Below are 16502 nucleotides of genomic sequence, written 5' to 3'. Positions count from 1 at the left end.
CCCCAACTCCCCTTCCCATGGCACCTTCCTCTCTAATCACTGAAGGTGCAACTTCTTCCCCTTTACCTCCTCTCTGTCCAATGCCTCAAGCACTCCTTTCAGGTGAAGCAACATTTCACTTGCAGTCTTTCAATTTGGTCTATGGTATTCACTGCTCCTATTGCAGTCTCCTCTACATTGGAGAGATTAAACATTGACAGGTGACCGCTTTGTGAAACATCTTCCCTCAGCCTGCAAGCATGGCCCCAACCTTACTGTCATTTGTCATTTCAACTCAGCACCTTGCTCTCATGCCACATGTCTGTCCTTGACCTGCTGCAATGCTCCAGTGAAGCCCAACACAAACTGGAGGAGTGCCGTCTCACCTTCCGATTAGGCATGTTGCAGCCCTCAGGACTCAACATGGAGTTCAACAACTTTAGACTATGACCCTTCTCCTCCATCTTGACCCTCTTTTTTTTTTTTTCCAAAACATTTGTTCCCCCAATGCACCAGGCTGTCACTTGATCTTTGTTACAATCTCATCTAGCTCCCTCCAATCAGTGACCTTCTACTCCGATCCAACTTCTCCATCCTCCATCCCCTCTTGTACAGTTATCTAATCTATCACATTTCTCCCTCTCTTTAGCTCTGAAAAGTTGTGCGGACTCGAAACGTTAACTCAGCTGTCTCTCTCCACTCCACAGAAGCTGCCACACCTGCTGAGTGTTTCCAGTTTTTCCTGCTGTTTCAGGTTCCAGCATCCACAGCATTTTGCTTATATCTTTACTCCTGTACTCAAATCCTCTTGCAATGAACAAACCATTTGCCCGCTTTTTTAAAAATAAATTTAAAGTGCCCAATTCTTTTTTTTTGTCCAATTAAGAGGCAATTTAGTGTGGCCAATCCACTTACCCTGCACATCTTTTGGGTTGTGGGGGTGAGACCCATGCAGACACGGGGAGAATGTGCAAACTCCACACGGACAGTGACCCGGGATCGAACCCGGGCCTTCGGCGCCGTGAGGCAGTAGTGCTAATCACTGCGCTGCCCAAATAATTTGTCTTCCTAATTACGTATTGAATCCTCATGTGACATTTAGTGACTCATGAACAAGGACACCTAGGTCCCTTTGGACATCGACATTTCCCAACCTCTCACCGTTTAAATACTTTGCCTTTCTGTTTTGTCTACCAAAGTGGATAATTTCACACTTATTCACATTATACTGCAGCTGCTATGTTCTTGCACACTCACTGAGCCCAAATCACCTTGAAGCCTCCTTGGATCCTCCTCACAACCTATATTCCATCAGCAAATTTGGAAATTTTACATTTGGTCCCGACATTCAAATATTTATATGTACTGTGATCGTTGTGATACCAACACTGATCCATGTGGTACCCCACTACGCCTTGCCTGCCATACAGAGAATGATCCGTTTACTCCTATTCTTTGTTTTCTGTCTGTTAACCAATTCTCAATCCATACCAGTATATCACCCCAATTCCATGTGCTCTAATTTTTTTTACTAAGTCCTGTATGGGACCTTATCAAAAGGCTTCAGAAAATATAAAGACAAAACATGCACTGGGTCTCCTTTATTTAGGCAAGAAGTAACAGCTTCAAAAAACTCCAACAGGCATTTCAAACATGGGGCGGGATTCTCCGACCCCCCGCCGGGCCGGAGAATCGCCGGGGGGGCGGCGTGATTCCCGCCCCCGGTGGCTGCTGAATTCTCCGGCGCCGGGGTTTTGGCCGCACCAGTCGGCGGCCGCTGGCAGCGCCCCCCCCCCCCCCCCACACACCCCCCGGCGATTTTCCGGCCTACGATGGGCCGAGTGGCCGCCTGTTTTCGGCGGGTCCCACCGGCGTAAATCACAACAGGTCCTTACCGGCGGGACCTGGCTCCATGGGCGGCCTGCAGAGACCTCGGGGGGGTGCGGGGGGATCTGGCCCCAGGGGGTGCCCCCACGGGGGGCACTCTTTCCCTCCACACCGGTCGCTGTCAACCTCCGCCATGGCCGGTGTGGAGAACCCCCCTGCGCATGCGCTGGGATTACGCCAGCACACGCTAGCGCTCCCGCACATGTGCCAACCCGCGCCGGCTGGCGGAGGCCCTTCAGCGCGGGTTGGCATGGCGCCAAGCCCTTTCTCGCCGGCTGGCGTGGTGCCAAACACTCCAGCGCTGTCCTAGCCCCTGAAGGTGCAGAGGATGCCGCATCTTGGGGGCTGCCCGACGCCGGAGTGATTCACGCCACTCCTCAGTGGCCCGCCCCGCTGATTCGCGGAGAATCCCGCCCATGATTTCCCCTTAATAAGTTCACGTTTACTCTGCCTATTATAACATTATTTTCGAAGTGTCCAGTTATCACAGCCTTCATAATTGATAAAATGGCCGAGATTCTGCATTTGGGAGACTAAGGGCGGGGTGGGTTCTCCATTGGCTGACGTTGAAATTGGGAAACGTAATTGGGCGGAGACTAGGTCTGACACCAAAATTGCTGCAGGCCCTGAGATGACGGCAAATCGCAATTCTCCGTCACCTCGACAATGGCGTCAATGCGGTCTGGAACAGTAAACACCATTTGCATATCAATAGCGGGCCTGACCCGGTATTCCCCGGGGCCTCTGGGATTCTGCGCCTCTGATGGGCCGAGTTCCTGAGAGCAAGGTTCACGTGTGCTTTAAAAAATTGTGAAACCGGCATCTTGGCTGCTGAGGGAGTGGGTACGGAAAGTGTCCAACATCACGATAGTTTGCTGACAGTTGTGCCGCTGGATGGAGAGCTTCTAGCAGGGCCAGGGCGAGGAGTAGGGGGTGGCCAGGAGGTGGGCTGTGGGGTCGGGTTGGTGGGCACGGAACAGCTTTGCCCACCCGGAAAGGCAGCCATACAGCTGCATACACTGTGAACTCGGCCCATTGGGGAGGGCCTTCAGGTGACATCCTGAGGCCGTCCCAACGGCTTGCAGCGTACGCCATGATTATGCCGTTTTGGAGGGGTTGGAGCATGCGCAAACAGGCGCCTCCCCCGACTCCATCGTAAAAAGGGATTCTCCGCCTGATTGCCGATTACAAAATCGGGGTTGGGGAACAGAGAATCCCATCCAATTTCTCAGGAATGAGAATTCAGCCCTCAGACTTTGATTGTCCGTTCCTTCACGCCGGCGGGATTCTCTGTTCCCGCTGCAGTGAATGGAGGTTTGGCTGAGGGCCAAATTCTCCGTCCTCACTGGCAGCGGTAGTGAGGCTGACTCGCAATGGAGAATCTTGTCCTAAGTGTTCCTGCTGGGACAGAATAACGCGCAATTCACGTTTCTGTTGGGGGTGCTATTCGTTCCGCGATTCAGGATATACAAATGAGCCAGCACTATGCCAGTGTGAATTGAAAGCAACTCCTGACCCAGCGGGCGGTGTAACTGCTGGGGCCGGAATTAGCGCTAAAGAACCGGACAGCTGGGGCTGTTTGTGAGCGCTCCACTTACCACTACTCATTGCAGCCTCGAATATTGGCTCAGTGATGGTTCCAAAGACCACGGTGCAGGTGTCCTTTGTTTGGGGTGAGCTCTGCTAATCCCCTGTTTTCTCTACAGTGGGGCAGCGTTTCGGAGGAGTGTCAACACCTGGTGGGGCCACTGATTGAGCTTGGTCACCCCATCCCCTTGATGGGGTTTGAGTATTTCAGGAGCATGAAGTGTCCAACCCACTAATGATATTTAAATTCATGCAAATGACGGTTTTGCGTGGACACGCTGACGTGGAGCTCAAACTTCGATAATGCCGCTAGCGAGGAATAGCGCATGGCAACAGAATCGCCACTGGGCACAAATCGCAAGTTTTCCTTTGCGTGCTATTCTCCGCCCAATTGCAATTCTCGCTGCTAGCATCACAAAGTTGAAAATTCGGCCCAACATTTTCTTAAACTGACGCCAGACTAACAGGTCTGTAGTTCTCAGTATTCTCTTTCCTCCCTTCTTAAATAGTGCAGTTGGTTACGTTTCTGATGTTGCAATCTGCAGGAATCTTTCCACCTCCTTCAATACTCTGAGATTCAGCTCAATTGTTCCACGAGATTTACCACCTCCAATCCAATTAATTTTTCAAGTAATACCTTTTTATTAACACTAATTTATTTCACTTCCTCGTTTTCACAAGTCCCTTGGTTCCCTGTATTTCTGGGAGATTTTCTACATCTTCCTCCTTGAAGACCAACACAATCTAGTTGTTTAGTTTCTGCACCTGATCGCTATTATAAATCCTTCTCTCTCTGGTTGTAATGGACCCGCATTTGTCCTCGTTAATCTTTTCCTTTTCACATACCTAAAGACGTTTTTAGTTTGCCGTTATGTTTTTCGCCAGCTTGCATTCCCATTCTCTTCCTTTCTTCATCATTTTCTCGGTCCTCCTTTCCTGGAATCTAAATTGCTCCCACTCCTTTAATTTACAACTTTGTTTGGCAACCTAATAAAGTCACTTCCTTTGATCTAATGCAATCTTCAACTTCTTTGACTGGTCTATAGAGGTGCTCAAGAGGTGGATAATAGTGTTTTGTGTTGGGCTTCAGCTTTCCACTGTGCACATTAACAACTTAGATGATGGGATAGAGAACCAAAGGTTCACGTTTGCCAATGGCATGATAATGGGCAGCATTGTAAGCAATGCAGATAAGAACAAATGAATTACAGAGATATGAATTGATGAAGTGCATGGGCAAAATTGAGACAAATCAATTTCAATGTGTACAAGTGTGAGGTCTTCCGTTTTGGACCAAAGATGGTAAAAAGCTAGAAACAAAAAGAGATTGAGGTGCTCATAAAAAGAGATATTAAAATTTCATGGACCTGTACAGAATATAATCACAAAGTCTAATGAAGTGTCAGCCTTCATATGTAGAGGACGAGATCAATGGCTTTTAAACTGGGGGCTCCATAAACCATAAATCAGTAGGTAAAGGAGACAGAAAGACATGGGTTGAGGGGGCCTGGAACATAGGCGGAAAAAGATACAAGCCACTCACACTGTCCAAATTAATGGTAATTCGTTAGTCCTGATAATGTCGCTGGTAAGCTTTTCGACACTGAAGCTCCCAAATACTCGGCTTTGTTCACAGAGATGGCCACCTCTGCTGCCATGTTTTTCTGTGGTGAGGCTGGAAATGACTTTCAGTGAGAGTAGCGGGTGAGGTGGGGAGGCCAGCTGCTGCTGGTATACAAGTTCAGACTCATGCAGTGAGCAAGTGCCATTATAATGGCCTGCTGTTTACATTAATCTATTGTAGATTTGATTCTGTAATTGCAGGAAAGCTGCCAGTTGGACTCAGTCACAGTTTCCCGCAACATTGCAATAATGTAAACTTCTTGCCATGATCAAGTAATACTGAGAAACTGGGCTGGGTTTAGTCTGGTCTATAAAATAGTTATTAGAATTGGAAAGGAGGAATTTTGAATTTTTATAGAAAGTTCTTTTCAAAAATTAAAATAAGCTCCTTTGAGCCTGTTAAACATCCAGATAGGGTACTGATTTGACCAATAGCAGTGCATGTTGGATGTGAACTGTGAACCAATTGTCCGTTTATAGCACGCATTCAACCTTTAGCCACTATAAAGGCAGTACAGTTGGCAAGTGCCATTATGTTAACAGGATCATTTTTATCCTTTAACTCTAGTTTGTCTGGTCTGTCTCATCAATTGTCTAAATCATTGAAATAATCCTCAAACTGCAATTACCTGTCTTTTTAAAGCATTACTAAAACATTCTTTGCATGCAATGCAACACTTTCATATTATTAGTATTATAATCTAATATGAATTGACCCCTCTCTGGGCACCACAACCTAGGAAGGATATATTGGCCTTCGAAGGGGCGAATATAGATTTACGTGAATAATACTTGGACTCCAAGGGTTATGTTCTGACAAGTGTTTACAGTAACTGTGGACGAGATTCTCCTGGCTCGTCCATGGTGGGACCCGTTCTGAGTGAGAACGAAAATTTGGTGTTCCAACCAAAACTCCATTCACTCTCAGTCGCACTGGAAAATCCCAGCCACAAACAAGGACGGAAGAGTTGGACTGTTGTTGTATTCTTTGGAATTTAGAAGGTTATAGGGTGATTCGATCAACATTTTCAAGTTATTAAGGCGGAACAGATAGGGTAGATGGAGAGAAACATTTCAGCTGGTTGGGGAGTTTAGGACTGCAGGGCGAAGAGGTGGGGATTATATTCTAAGAATATGAGCCAGACCTTTCAGTGTGTAAATTTGGGGGGCGGGGGGTCAGGGGTCCAGAAATGGGGATGGGAAGGATGTCAGGGAGTCAGGAAAGAGTCAGAGAGATGGGGAGGGCGTCAGGGGGGGTGGGGATGATGTCAGGGGGACATGGAGGGGGTCAGGTGAAGGGGTGCGGGGTTAGGGACAGGTGGATGGGGAGAGGGTCAGGGGCCTGGGTGGCAGTCAGGGGTTTAGGGAGAGAGTCAGGGGGATAGGGAGGGGGGGTCAGTGGATTTAGGAGGGGGTCAAGGGGTTGGGGTCAGGTTGGTGAAGTCGTCAGGGGGAACGAGGTCGAATCGAGGATGTGGAGGGGGACAAAGGGTGGAGTCAAGGGTGGGGGGTGGGGAAGGGAGGAGGGGAGGGGGTCAGGGGTCGGGGGGATGTCGGGTCAGGATCGGTAGGATGTCAGGGTGTCGGGAGGATGCGAGGGAGTCGGGAGGATGTCAGGGAGTCGGGAGGATGTGAGGGGGTCGGGAGGATGTCAGGGGGTCATGGATGATGTCTGGGGGTCGGGGAGGATGTCAGGGGTCGGAAGAATGTCAGGGGTCAGGGTTGGTAGGATGTCAAGGGGTCAGGAGGATGTCAGGGGGCCGGGAGGATGTGAGGGGGTCGAGAAGATGACGTCTGGGGGTCGGGGAGGATGTCAGGGGTCGGGAGAATGTCAGGGGTCAGGGTTGGTAGGATGTCAAGGGGTCAGGGGGATGTCAGCGGGTCAGGAGGATATCAGGGGTCGGGGAGAATGTCAGGGTCGGGGAGAATGTCAGGGGTCGGGGTGAATGTCAGGGGGCGGGGAGAATGTCAGGGGGCGGGGAGAATGTCAGGGGGCGGGGAGAATGTCAGGGGGCGGGGAGAATGTCAGGGGGCGGGGAGAATGTCAGGGGGCGGGGAGAATGTCAGGGGGCGGGGAGAATGTCAGGGGGCGGGGAGAATGTCAGGGGGCGGGGAGAATGTCAGGGGGCGGGGAGAATGTCAGGGGGCGGGGAGAATGTCAGGGGGCGGGGAGAATGTCAGGAGTCGGGAAGAATGTCAGGGGTCGGGGAGAATGTCAGGGAGCCGGGGGAGGATCTGCTGGTTGGGGAGGATCTGGGGGTTGGGGAGGATGTCAGGGGTCAGGGAGGATGCCTGGGGGTCGGGGAGGATGTCAGGGGGATGTCTCAGCATCCGGGGGATGTCAGGAGTCGGGCAGGATGTCAGGGGATCGGGGTGATGTCTGGGAGTCGGGGAGGATGACTGGGGGTCAGGAAGATGTCAGGGGGTCGGAGAGGATGTCTGGGTATTGAGAAGGATGTCAGGGCCTGGGAGAATGTCAGGGGTCGGGGTGAATGTCAGGGGGCGGGGAGAATGTCAGGGGTCGGGGAGAATGTCAGGGGTCGGGGAGAATGTCAGTGGTCGGGGAGAATGTCAGGGGTCGGGGAGAATGTCAGGGGTCGGGGAGAATGTCAGGGGTCGGGGAGAATGTCAGGGGTCGGGGAGAATGTCAGGGAGCCGGGGGAGGATCTGCTGGTTGGGGAGGATCTGGGGGTTGGGGAGGATGTCAGGGGTCAGGGAGGATGCCTGGGGGTCGGGGAGGATGTCAGGGGGATGTCTCAGCATCCGGGGGATGTCAGGAGTCGGGCAGGATGTCAGGGGATCGGGGTGATGTCTGGGAGTCGGGGAGGATGACTGGGGGTCAGGAAGATGTCAGGGGGTCGGAGAGGATGTCTGGGTATTGAGAAGGATGTCTGGGGGCTGAGGAGGATGTCTGCAGGTTCAAGAGAATGTCAGGGGGCCGGGGAGGATGTTTGGGAGTCGGGGAGGATGTCTAGGGGTCAGGAGGATGTCAGGGGGTCGGGGGGATGTCTGGGGGTTGAGGAGGATGTCAGTGGGTCGGAGAGCATGTCAGGTCGTCAGGGAGGATGTCAGGGGTCAGGGAGGATGCCTGGGGGTTGAGGAGGATGTCAGGGGGTCAGGGAAGATGTCTGGGGGTCGGGGAGGATGTCTGAGGTCAGAGAGGATGTCTGGGGGATGTGAAGGATGTCTGGGGGTCGGGAAGGATGTCAGGGGGTCGGGAAGGATGTCAGGGGGTCGGGAAGGATGTCAGGGGGTCGGAGAGCATGTCAGGTCGTCAGGGAGGATGTCAGGGGTCGGGGAGGATGTCTGAGGTCGGAGAGGATGTCTGGGGGTTGGGAAGGATGTCTGGGGGTTGGGAAGGATGTCAGGGGGTCGGGGAGGATGTCTGGGGGTCGGGGAGGATGTCTGGGGGTCGGGAAGGATGTCAGGGGTCGGGGAGGATGTCTGGGGGTCGGGAAGGATGTCAGGGGGTCGGGGAGGATGTCAGGGGGTCGGGGAGGATGTCTGGGGTTCGGGAAGGATGTCAGGGGTTTGGGGAGGATGTCTGGGGGTCGGGAAGGATGTCTGGGGGTCGGGAAGGATGTCTGGGGGTCGGGAAGGATGTCTGGGGGTCGGGAAGGATGTCTGGGGGTCGGGAAGGATGTCAGGGGGTCGGGGAGGATGTTTGGGAGTCGGGGAGGATGTCTAGGGGTCAGGAGGAGGACAGGGGAATGTCTGGGGGTTGAGGAGGATGTCAGTGGGTCGGAGAGCATGTCAGGGAGGATGTCAGGGGTCAGGGAGGATGCCTGGGGTTTGAGGAGGATGTCAGGGGGTCAGGGAAGATGTCTGGGGGTCGGGGAAGATGACTGAGGTCGGAGAGGATGTCTGGGGGTTGGGAAGGATGTCTGGGGGTTGGGAAGGATGTCAGGGGGTCGGGGAGGATGTCTGGGGGTTGGGGAGGATGTATGTGGGTCGGGAAGGATGTCAGGGGGTCAGGGAGGATGTCTGGGGGTCGGGAAGGATGTCAGGGGGCCGGGGAGGATGTCAGGGGGTCGGGGAGGATGTCAGGGGGTCGGAGAGGATGTCTGGGGGTCGGGAAGGATGTCAGGGGGTTGGGAAGGATGTCTGGGGGTCGGGAAGGATGTCTGGGGGTCAGGGATAATGTCTGGGGGGAAAAGATGATGTCTGGGGATCGGGAGGAAGAATTTCAAATACAAGTCAGTAATTGAAAAGACATTTTCTGATCATTGGTCTCTGGAACATTCTTCACATCAAATAACCTTTCCCACCCTTTAAAATCCCCTAATCCAGCGAACCAGTATGAGAACATTGAAATGCAGATGACCATGGATAGAGCTGTGTGTGGGCTCCTGTTGTAGCCTCCTGGTCTGGGTTGGGATTCGCTACCTGTTTGTGTTCGATTGGCAGGACCAGGCTGAGAATACTATCCCTGTTACCCCTGGCGATGGCTTAGGAATAAAGGATAAGCATGGTTCACACTGGGCCATGTGATGACTGCTTCCTCTACCACGGGGACCCAGTCTTTCGCAGTTCAAATGTGAGGGAATGCATTTTGGAAGGTCTAATACAGCTAGGGAATATATAGTGAATGGTAGAACCCTCAAGAGTATTGACAGTCAGCGAGATCTTGGTATACAGGTCAACAGGTTAATGAAAGGGGCAACACAGGTGGAGAAGGTAGTCAAGAAGGCATACGGCATGCTTGCCTTCATTGGCCGGGGCATTGAGTATAAAAATTGGCAAGTCATGTTGCCGCTGTATGGAACCTTCATTGGACCACACTTGGAGTACAGTGTTCAATTCTGGTCGCTACACTACCAGAAGGATGTGGAGGCTTTAGACAGGGTGCAGAAGAGATTTACCAGGATGTTGCCTCGTATGGAGGGCATTAGCTAGGAGAGGTTGAATAAACTTGGTTTGTTCTCATTGGAACGACGGAGGTTGAGGGGCGACCTGATAGAGGCTACAAAATTATGAGGGACATAGACAGAGTGGATAGTCAGAGGCTTTTCCCCAGGGTTGAGGGGTCAATTACTAGGGGGCATAGGTTTAAGGTGCGAGGGGCAAGGTTTAGGGGAGATGTTTGAGGCAAGTTTTTTTACGTAGAAGGTAGTGGGTACCTGGAACTCGCTGCCAGGGGAGGTGGTGGAAGCAGGGACGATAGGGACATTTAAGGGGCATCTTGACAAATACATGAATAGGATGGGAATAGAGGGATACGGACCCAGGAAGTGTAGAAGATTGTAGTTTAGTCGGGCAGCATGGTCGGCACGGGCTTGGAGGGCCGAAGGGCCTGTTCCTGTGCTTTTCTTTGTTCTTTCGTTCTCTGTTACCCATGGCCGGGTTGCTCTGTGCGCTTCTATTCTTCCTCACACAAATACTGTCGATGAGGGACATCAGCTTCTGGAGCTCCTGCAGCAGGACATCGTTCTTTTCTGGAAGGTCCTCCATTGTGAGGCTGCAGATACCTCGTGTGCGAAAGCGTCCCACGGCATCAGGTCGACTATTTGAAATGGAAACCCACCCAAAGGCACTATTGGCTGAAACAAACAGGGACAGGCCCCGAACAAAGCGGGAGGTCAGGAGCACAGCCCGAGAGAGGGCACCTGTGTCTGAGCGAGGTGCCTTGTCCCGGATCAGAGAGCCTGAGCTAAATCTGCGCCAAGTCCCGCAGACGGTGCTGACCTGCAGCACAAGGCGGGTCAGCCGGCAGCAGTGAGACGCTGACGAGGAAGTAACTTCAGCAAAGTCATGGAGGCCGCAACATGCAAGAAATGTGCAGAAACGTAACTTATGAACCTCCATCCCTTCTGTCAGCCACACGTTCCTCCCGGTAGCGGCAATGACCTCCCGACATCCCCCCTGACCCCCGACATCCCCCCTGACCCCCAACTTCCCTCCGGACCCCCGACATCCTTCCCGACTCCCTGACATCCCCCCTGACCCCCGACATCCTCCCTGACCCCCGACATCCCCCCTGACCCCCGACATCCCCCCTGACCCCAGACATCCTTCCCGACTCCCTGACATCCCCCCTGACCCCCGACATCCTCCCTGACCCCCGACATCCCCCCTGACCCCAGACATCCTTCCCGACTCCCTGACATCCCCCCTGACCCCCGACATCCTCCCTGACCCCCGACATCCACCCTGACCCCAGACATCCTTCCCGACTCCCTGACATCCCCCCTGACCCCCGACATCCTCCCTGACCCCCGACATCCACCCTGACCCCAGACATCCTTCCCGACACCCTGACATCCCCCCTGACCCCCGACATCCCCCCTGACCCCAGACATCCTTCCCGACTCCCTGACATCCCCCCTGACCCCCGACATCCCCCCTGACCCCAGACATCCCCCGACATCCCCCCTGACCCCCGACATCCCCCCTGACCCCAGACATCCCCCGACATCCCCCCTGACCCCCGACATCCCCCCTGACCCCAGATATCCCCCTGACCCCCAACATCCTCTCCGACCCCCGACATCCACCCCGACCCCCTGACATCCTCCCCGACCCCCTGACATCCTCCAAGACCCCCTGACATCCTCCCCGACTCCCTGACATCCTCCCCGACCCCCGACATCCTCCCCGACCCCCAGACATCCCCCCTGACCCCCCTGACATCCCCCCTGACCCCAGACCCCCGACATCCCCCTGACCCCAGACCCCCTGACATCCCCCCTGACCCCAGACCCCCAGACATCCCCCCTGACCCCAGACCCCCAGACATCCCCCCTGACCCCAGACCCCCAGACATCCCCCCTGACCCCAGACCCCCAGACATCCCCCTGACCCCAGACCCCCTGACATCCCCCCTGACCCCAGACCCCCAGACATCCCCCCTGACCCCAGACCCCCAGACATCCCCCTGACCCCAGACCCCCAGACATCCTCCCCGACCCCCTGACATCCTCCCCGACCCCCTGACATCCTCCCCGACCCCCTGACATCCTCCCCGACCCCCTGACATCCTCCCCGACCCCCAGACATCCTCCCCGACCCCCAGACATCCTCCCCGACCCCCAGACATCCTCCCCGACCCCCAGACATCCCCCCTGACCCCCAGACATCCCCCCTGACCCCAGACCCCCTGACATCCCCCCTGACCCCAGACATCCCCCCTGACCCCCAGACATCCCCCCTGACCCCAGACCCCCTGACATCCCCCCTGACCCCTGACATCCCCCCTGACCCCCAGACATCCCCCCTGACCCCCAGACATCCCCCCTGACCCCAGACCCCCTGACATCCCCCCTGAACCCAGACATCCCCCCTACCCCCAGACATCCCCCCTGACCCCAGACCCCCTGACATCCCCCCAGACCCCCTGACATCCCCCCAGACCCCCTGACATCCCCCCAGACCCCAGACCCCCTGACACCCCCCCTGACCCCAGACCCCCTGACACCCCCCCTGACCCCAGACCCCCTGACACCCCCCCTGACTCCAGACCCCCTGACATCCCCCCTGACCCCAGGTATCCCCCTGACCCCTGACACCCCCCTGACTCCAGACCCCCTGACATCCCCCTGACCCCAGGTATCCCCCTGACCCCAGACATCCCCCCTGACTCCAGACCCCCTGACATCCCCCCTGACCCCAGGTATCCCCCTGACCCCAGACATCCCCCCTGACCCCAGACATCCCCCCTGACCCCAGACATCCCCCCTGACCCCAGACCCCCAGACATCCCCCCTGACCCCAGACATCCCCCTGACCCCAGACCCCCTGACATCCCCCCTGACCCCAGACATCCTTCGCGGACCTGGATCTGAGGGAAAGCCGGCGGACACCCCCGCCCTGTGCGGCATGGCGCGCTGAAGGTAAATGAGCAGCTCTCACCTCCTGGCCGCCGCCTCCCGGGAGTCTCCTCAGCTCCGCGGTCAGCTCCTCTCTACACCACGGTTAACAGCAGTGTCTCCATGGAGAGGAGCTGTCGAGAGCCCGAGCTGGAGCCAGGGGCGGGGCTGCGGTGGGGCGGGGCGAGAGCGAGGGGCGGGGCTAGAGCGAGGGGCGTTGCTGCGGCGGGGCGGGGCTGCGGTGGGGCGGGGCTGGAGCGAGGGGCGGGGCTGTGGCTGGGCTAGGGCGAGGGCCGTTCCTGCAGTGGGGCGGGGCTAGAGCGAGGGGGCTGTGGTGGGGAGGGGCGAGAGTGTGAACTGGAGCTAAAGCAACAATCGCATTGCCAGAAGGTGGAGTACCCTCGCCCTGGGCAAGGCACACTGTCTGAGAGGTCCCCACCCACTTGCCCAATCAAACGCCCTTCCCACCTCCAAATGCACCGCACGGGGGAGCATAATCTACTGCTCGAAGTTACAAATCCGGTTCTCCAAAATTAGCAATGAAGACGTCAAAAATAAACAGGTTAATAAAACAATTATCGAGTGTGTTACTGATGTCTGTTACTAATATCGCACAGTGCAACGTGGTTGAAATAGTGGTTGCGAAACTGAAAGTTAATATTTGAAACCTTACAGCATTGTGAACAATACAGGGCAAGTTAATCCGTTTCCAAACAATAGGAATGAATCCTTTCCGAACTTCCTTCCCTTTGCTGAATGTGTTTGTGAAACCATTATGTTCATTCCCAATATGTCTCACATCTCTCTTTAGTTCTGATGCAGCTATCTCCAAATCCCTAGGCGTACATTCAACAGATTCGCCCTCTGCTTCAGAAAGTCCAAGTACTCCCTCTATTACATGGGTGGGAGGAAGAGCAGTCAACTGAGCTGCACATCACATTTGCCAACGGGATAAATCGTCATTTAACTGCTAGCTACCATGCATTGTCTCCATCCCATACAATGGTTATTCCCTGCTCTATTTTGGATGAGTCTGTCAATGATTTTATCTGCCCAAAAAGGTGCATGTAAAAGACCCCATGGCACTACTTAAAGAACAGGAAAGTTCTCCAGGTGTCCTGTCCAACATTTAGGCCTCAAATAACACCACCAAAATGAATTAATGGATCCCATCGCTGTTTGTAGGATCCTTGCTGCGTACAAATGTCCTGCCACATTTGCAGACATAACAGTGTTGGCCGCGCATCAAAACTAATTCATTGTGAAAAATACTTGGGATATGCTGAGGGCATGGAAAGTACTACAGAAATACACGTTCTTTCTCATTTCGTCTATAGCATACTCTTCACCTTGGAATGGAATATATAGCACAGGTGGCAGCCATTTGACCCAATGTTTCCTACATTATTACAGAGGCTACACAATAGAGGTATTTTCCTGTGATGCACTATCAATTACGACGAGACGAGAGTAGAGAGTAATCAAGACTTTTTTACACAGAGATGTGTGCCCTCCTACAGCTGTTGCCGAAATGGCTGCCGTTCGGAGAGCATACACATTTATACTCCGCCTACTGGGCGGAGCCAGCAGGCAGGGATCTACCCCCGTACCTGTAATACAGGGGCCTTCCCGTAATACCCTCTTATGCAGTGCAGTATATACAATATAATACAACAGTGGTGACTACCACATTCACCCCCTGTTAAAAATGAGTCCAGCGGGGGTGGTGGAAAACTATTTACATACAGGTTGTCATTAAAATTTCAGAGAAGGTTACAAATTTAGACGGCCGGGCGCCTTGATCCATCGTTGAGAGCGCCGCAGTGCTGGTGGCGAGTCAGGCGTCGGCTCGGTCATCGGTGACTCCGGGACCGTGTCGACATCCTCTTCATCCCTGGGTGGGATCAAGGGGAGGACGGATTGTCCTGGAGCGGGGGCTGTGGTGGGGTGCGCTGGGAGAAGGGAGGGTGGTGCCGGGACAGGGGGGGGGTGGGGGGCCCAGCTGGTGCCAGGTCCCTGAGGGAGACTGTGCCTTGGCGGCCGTCGGGGTACGCTATTTAGGCGCACTGCGGATTTGCGTGGAGTAGCTGTACCCTCTCAACCAATGGGTCCGCCTTGTGGAGCCACACCTGCTTGCGGAGGAGAACGGGTCCTGGCGCTGCCAGCCACATTGGGAGCGAAACCCCGGAGGTGGACTTCCTGGGGAAGGCAAAGAGACGTTCGCGGGGGGTTTCGTTAGTCGCCGTGCACAGGAGCGACCGAATGGAGTGAAGTGTGTTGGGGAGGACCTCCTGCCAGCGGGAGGCCGGGAGATTTCTGGACTGTAGGGCCAGCTGGACGGCCTTCCAGACCATCCCATTCTCCCGCTCCACCTGCCCGTTTCCCCTGGGGTTGTAGCTGGTCGTCCTGCCCGAGGCAATGTCCCTGTTGTGCAGGTACTGGCGCAGCTCATCGCTCATAAATGAGGATCCCCGGTCGCTGTGGACGTAGGCGGGGAAATCGAACCGAGCGAAGATGGTGTTGAGGGCTTTGATGACGGTGGCAGATGTCATATCGGGGCATGGGATTGCGAACGGGAATCTGGAATATTCGTCGAGAAATATGTGTTGAGGTCGGTGGAGGGGAGGGGTCCTTTGAAGTCCACGCTGAGGCGTTCAAAGGGGCGGGAGGCCTTCACCAGGCACGCACCGTCTGGCCGGTAGAAGTGCGGTTTACACTCCGCGCAGACCTGGCAGTCTCTGATGATAGCCCTGACTTCCTCGATGGAGTAGGGCAGATTGCGGGCCTTAATGAAGTGATAAAAGCGGGTGACCCCTAGGTGACAGAGATCGTCGTGCAGGATCCGGAGTCGGTCCACTTGTGCGCTGGCACATGTACCTCGGGACAGAGCATCGGGGGGCTCGTTGAGCTTACCGGGGCGATACAAAATCTCGTAATTGTAGGTGGAGAGCTCGATCCTCCACCGCGAGATCTTATCATTTTTGTTAAACATGAAGGCAACCGACCGTTGGTCTGTGAGGGGAGTGAATCTCCTGCCGGCCAGGTAATGCCTCCAGTGCCGCACAGCTTCAACGATAGCTTGGGCCTCCTTTTCAACGGAGGAGTGCCGAATTTCGGAGGCATGGGGGGTGCGTGAAAAGAATGCCACGGGCCTGCCTGCCTGGTTGAGGGTGGCGGCCAGAGCGACGTCTGATGCATCGCTCTCGACTTGGAAGGGGAGCGTCTCGTCGACCGCGTGCATCACAGCCTTGGCGATGTCGGCCTTGATACGGTTGAAGGCCTGGTGAGCCTCGGCCGTCATTAGGAAACTGGTGGAGTGGGTGGGCTTTGTCCGCATAGTTAGGGACCCACTGTGCGTAGTACGAAAAGAGCCCCAGGCATTGTTTGAGGGCCTTGGGGCAGTCGGGAAGTGGGAGATCCATGAGGGGGCGCATGCGATCGGGGTCGGGCCCTAGAACTCTGTTCTGAACCACATAACCGAGGATGGCTAATCGGTTTGTGCTGAACACACACTTCTCCTTGTTGTATGTGAGGTTGAGGAGTTTGGTGGTGTGGAGAAATTTGGAAAGGTGAATGTCATGGTCCTGCTGGTCATGGCTGCAGATGGTGACGTTATCCAGG

The 16502-nt window shown here is 54.8% G+C and overlaps 1 protein-coding gene across 2 annotated transcripts in view; it reads right to left on the bottom strand.

Moving 5' to 3' along the window:
• Positions 1–13055, bottom strand: part of LOC140425470 (uridine phosphorylase 1-like) — a 194986-nt gene extending 181931 nt beyond the window's left edge. For both annotated transcript variants that reach the window (XM_072509776.1, XM_072509777.1), the window contains exon 1: positions 12925–13055. The gene's annotated coding sequence lies outside the window, so the exon portion shown is untranslated. The remainder of the gene's footprint in view (positions 1–12924) is intronic.
• Between the last annotated feature and the right edge of the window lie 3447 nt (positions 13056–16502).

This window comes from Scyliorhinus torazame, chromosome 6 (genome assembly GCF_047496885.1).
Source record: "Scyliorhinus torazame isolate Kashiwa2021f chromosome 6, sScyTor2.1, whole genome shotgun sequence".
Classification (NCBI taxonomy): domain Eukaryota; kingdom Metazoa; phylum Chordata; class Chondrichthyes; order Carcharhiniformes; family Scyliorhinidae; genus Scyliorhinus; species Scyliorhinus torazame.
The sequence above is the reverse complement of the archived record's forward strand: the minus strand, read 5'-3'. Positions and strand labels throughout refer to the sequence as shown.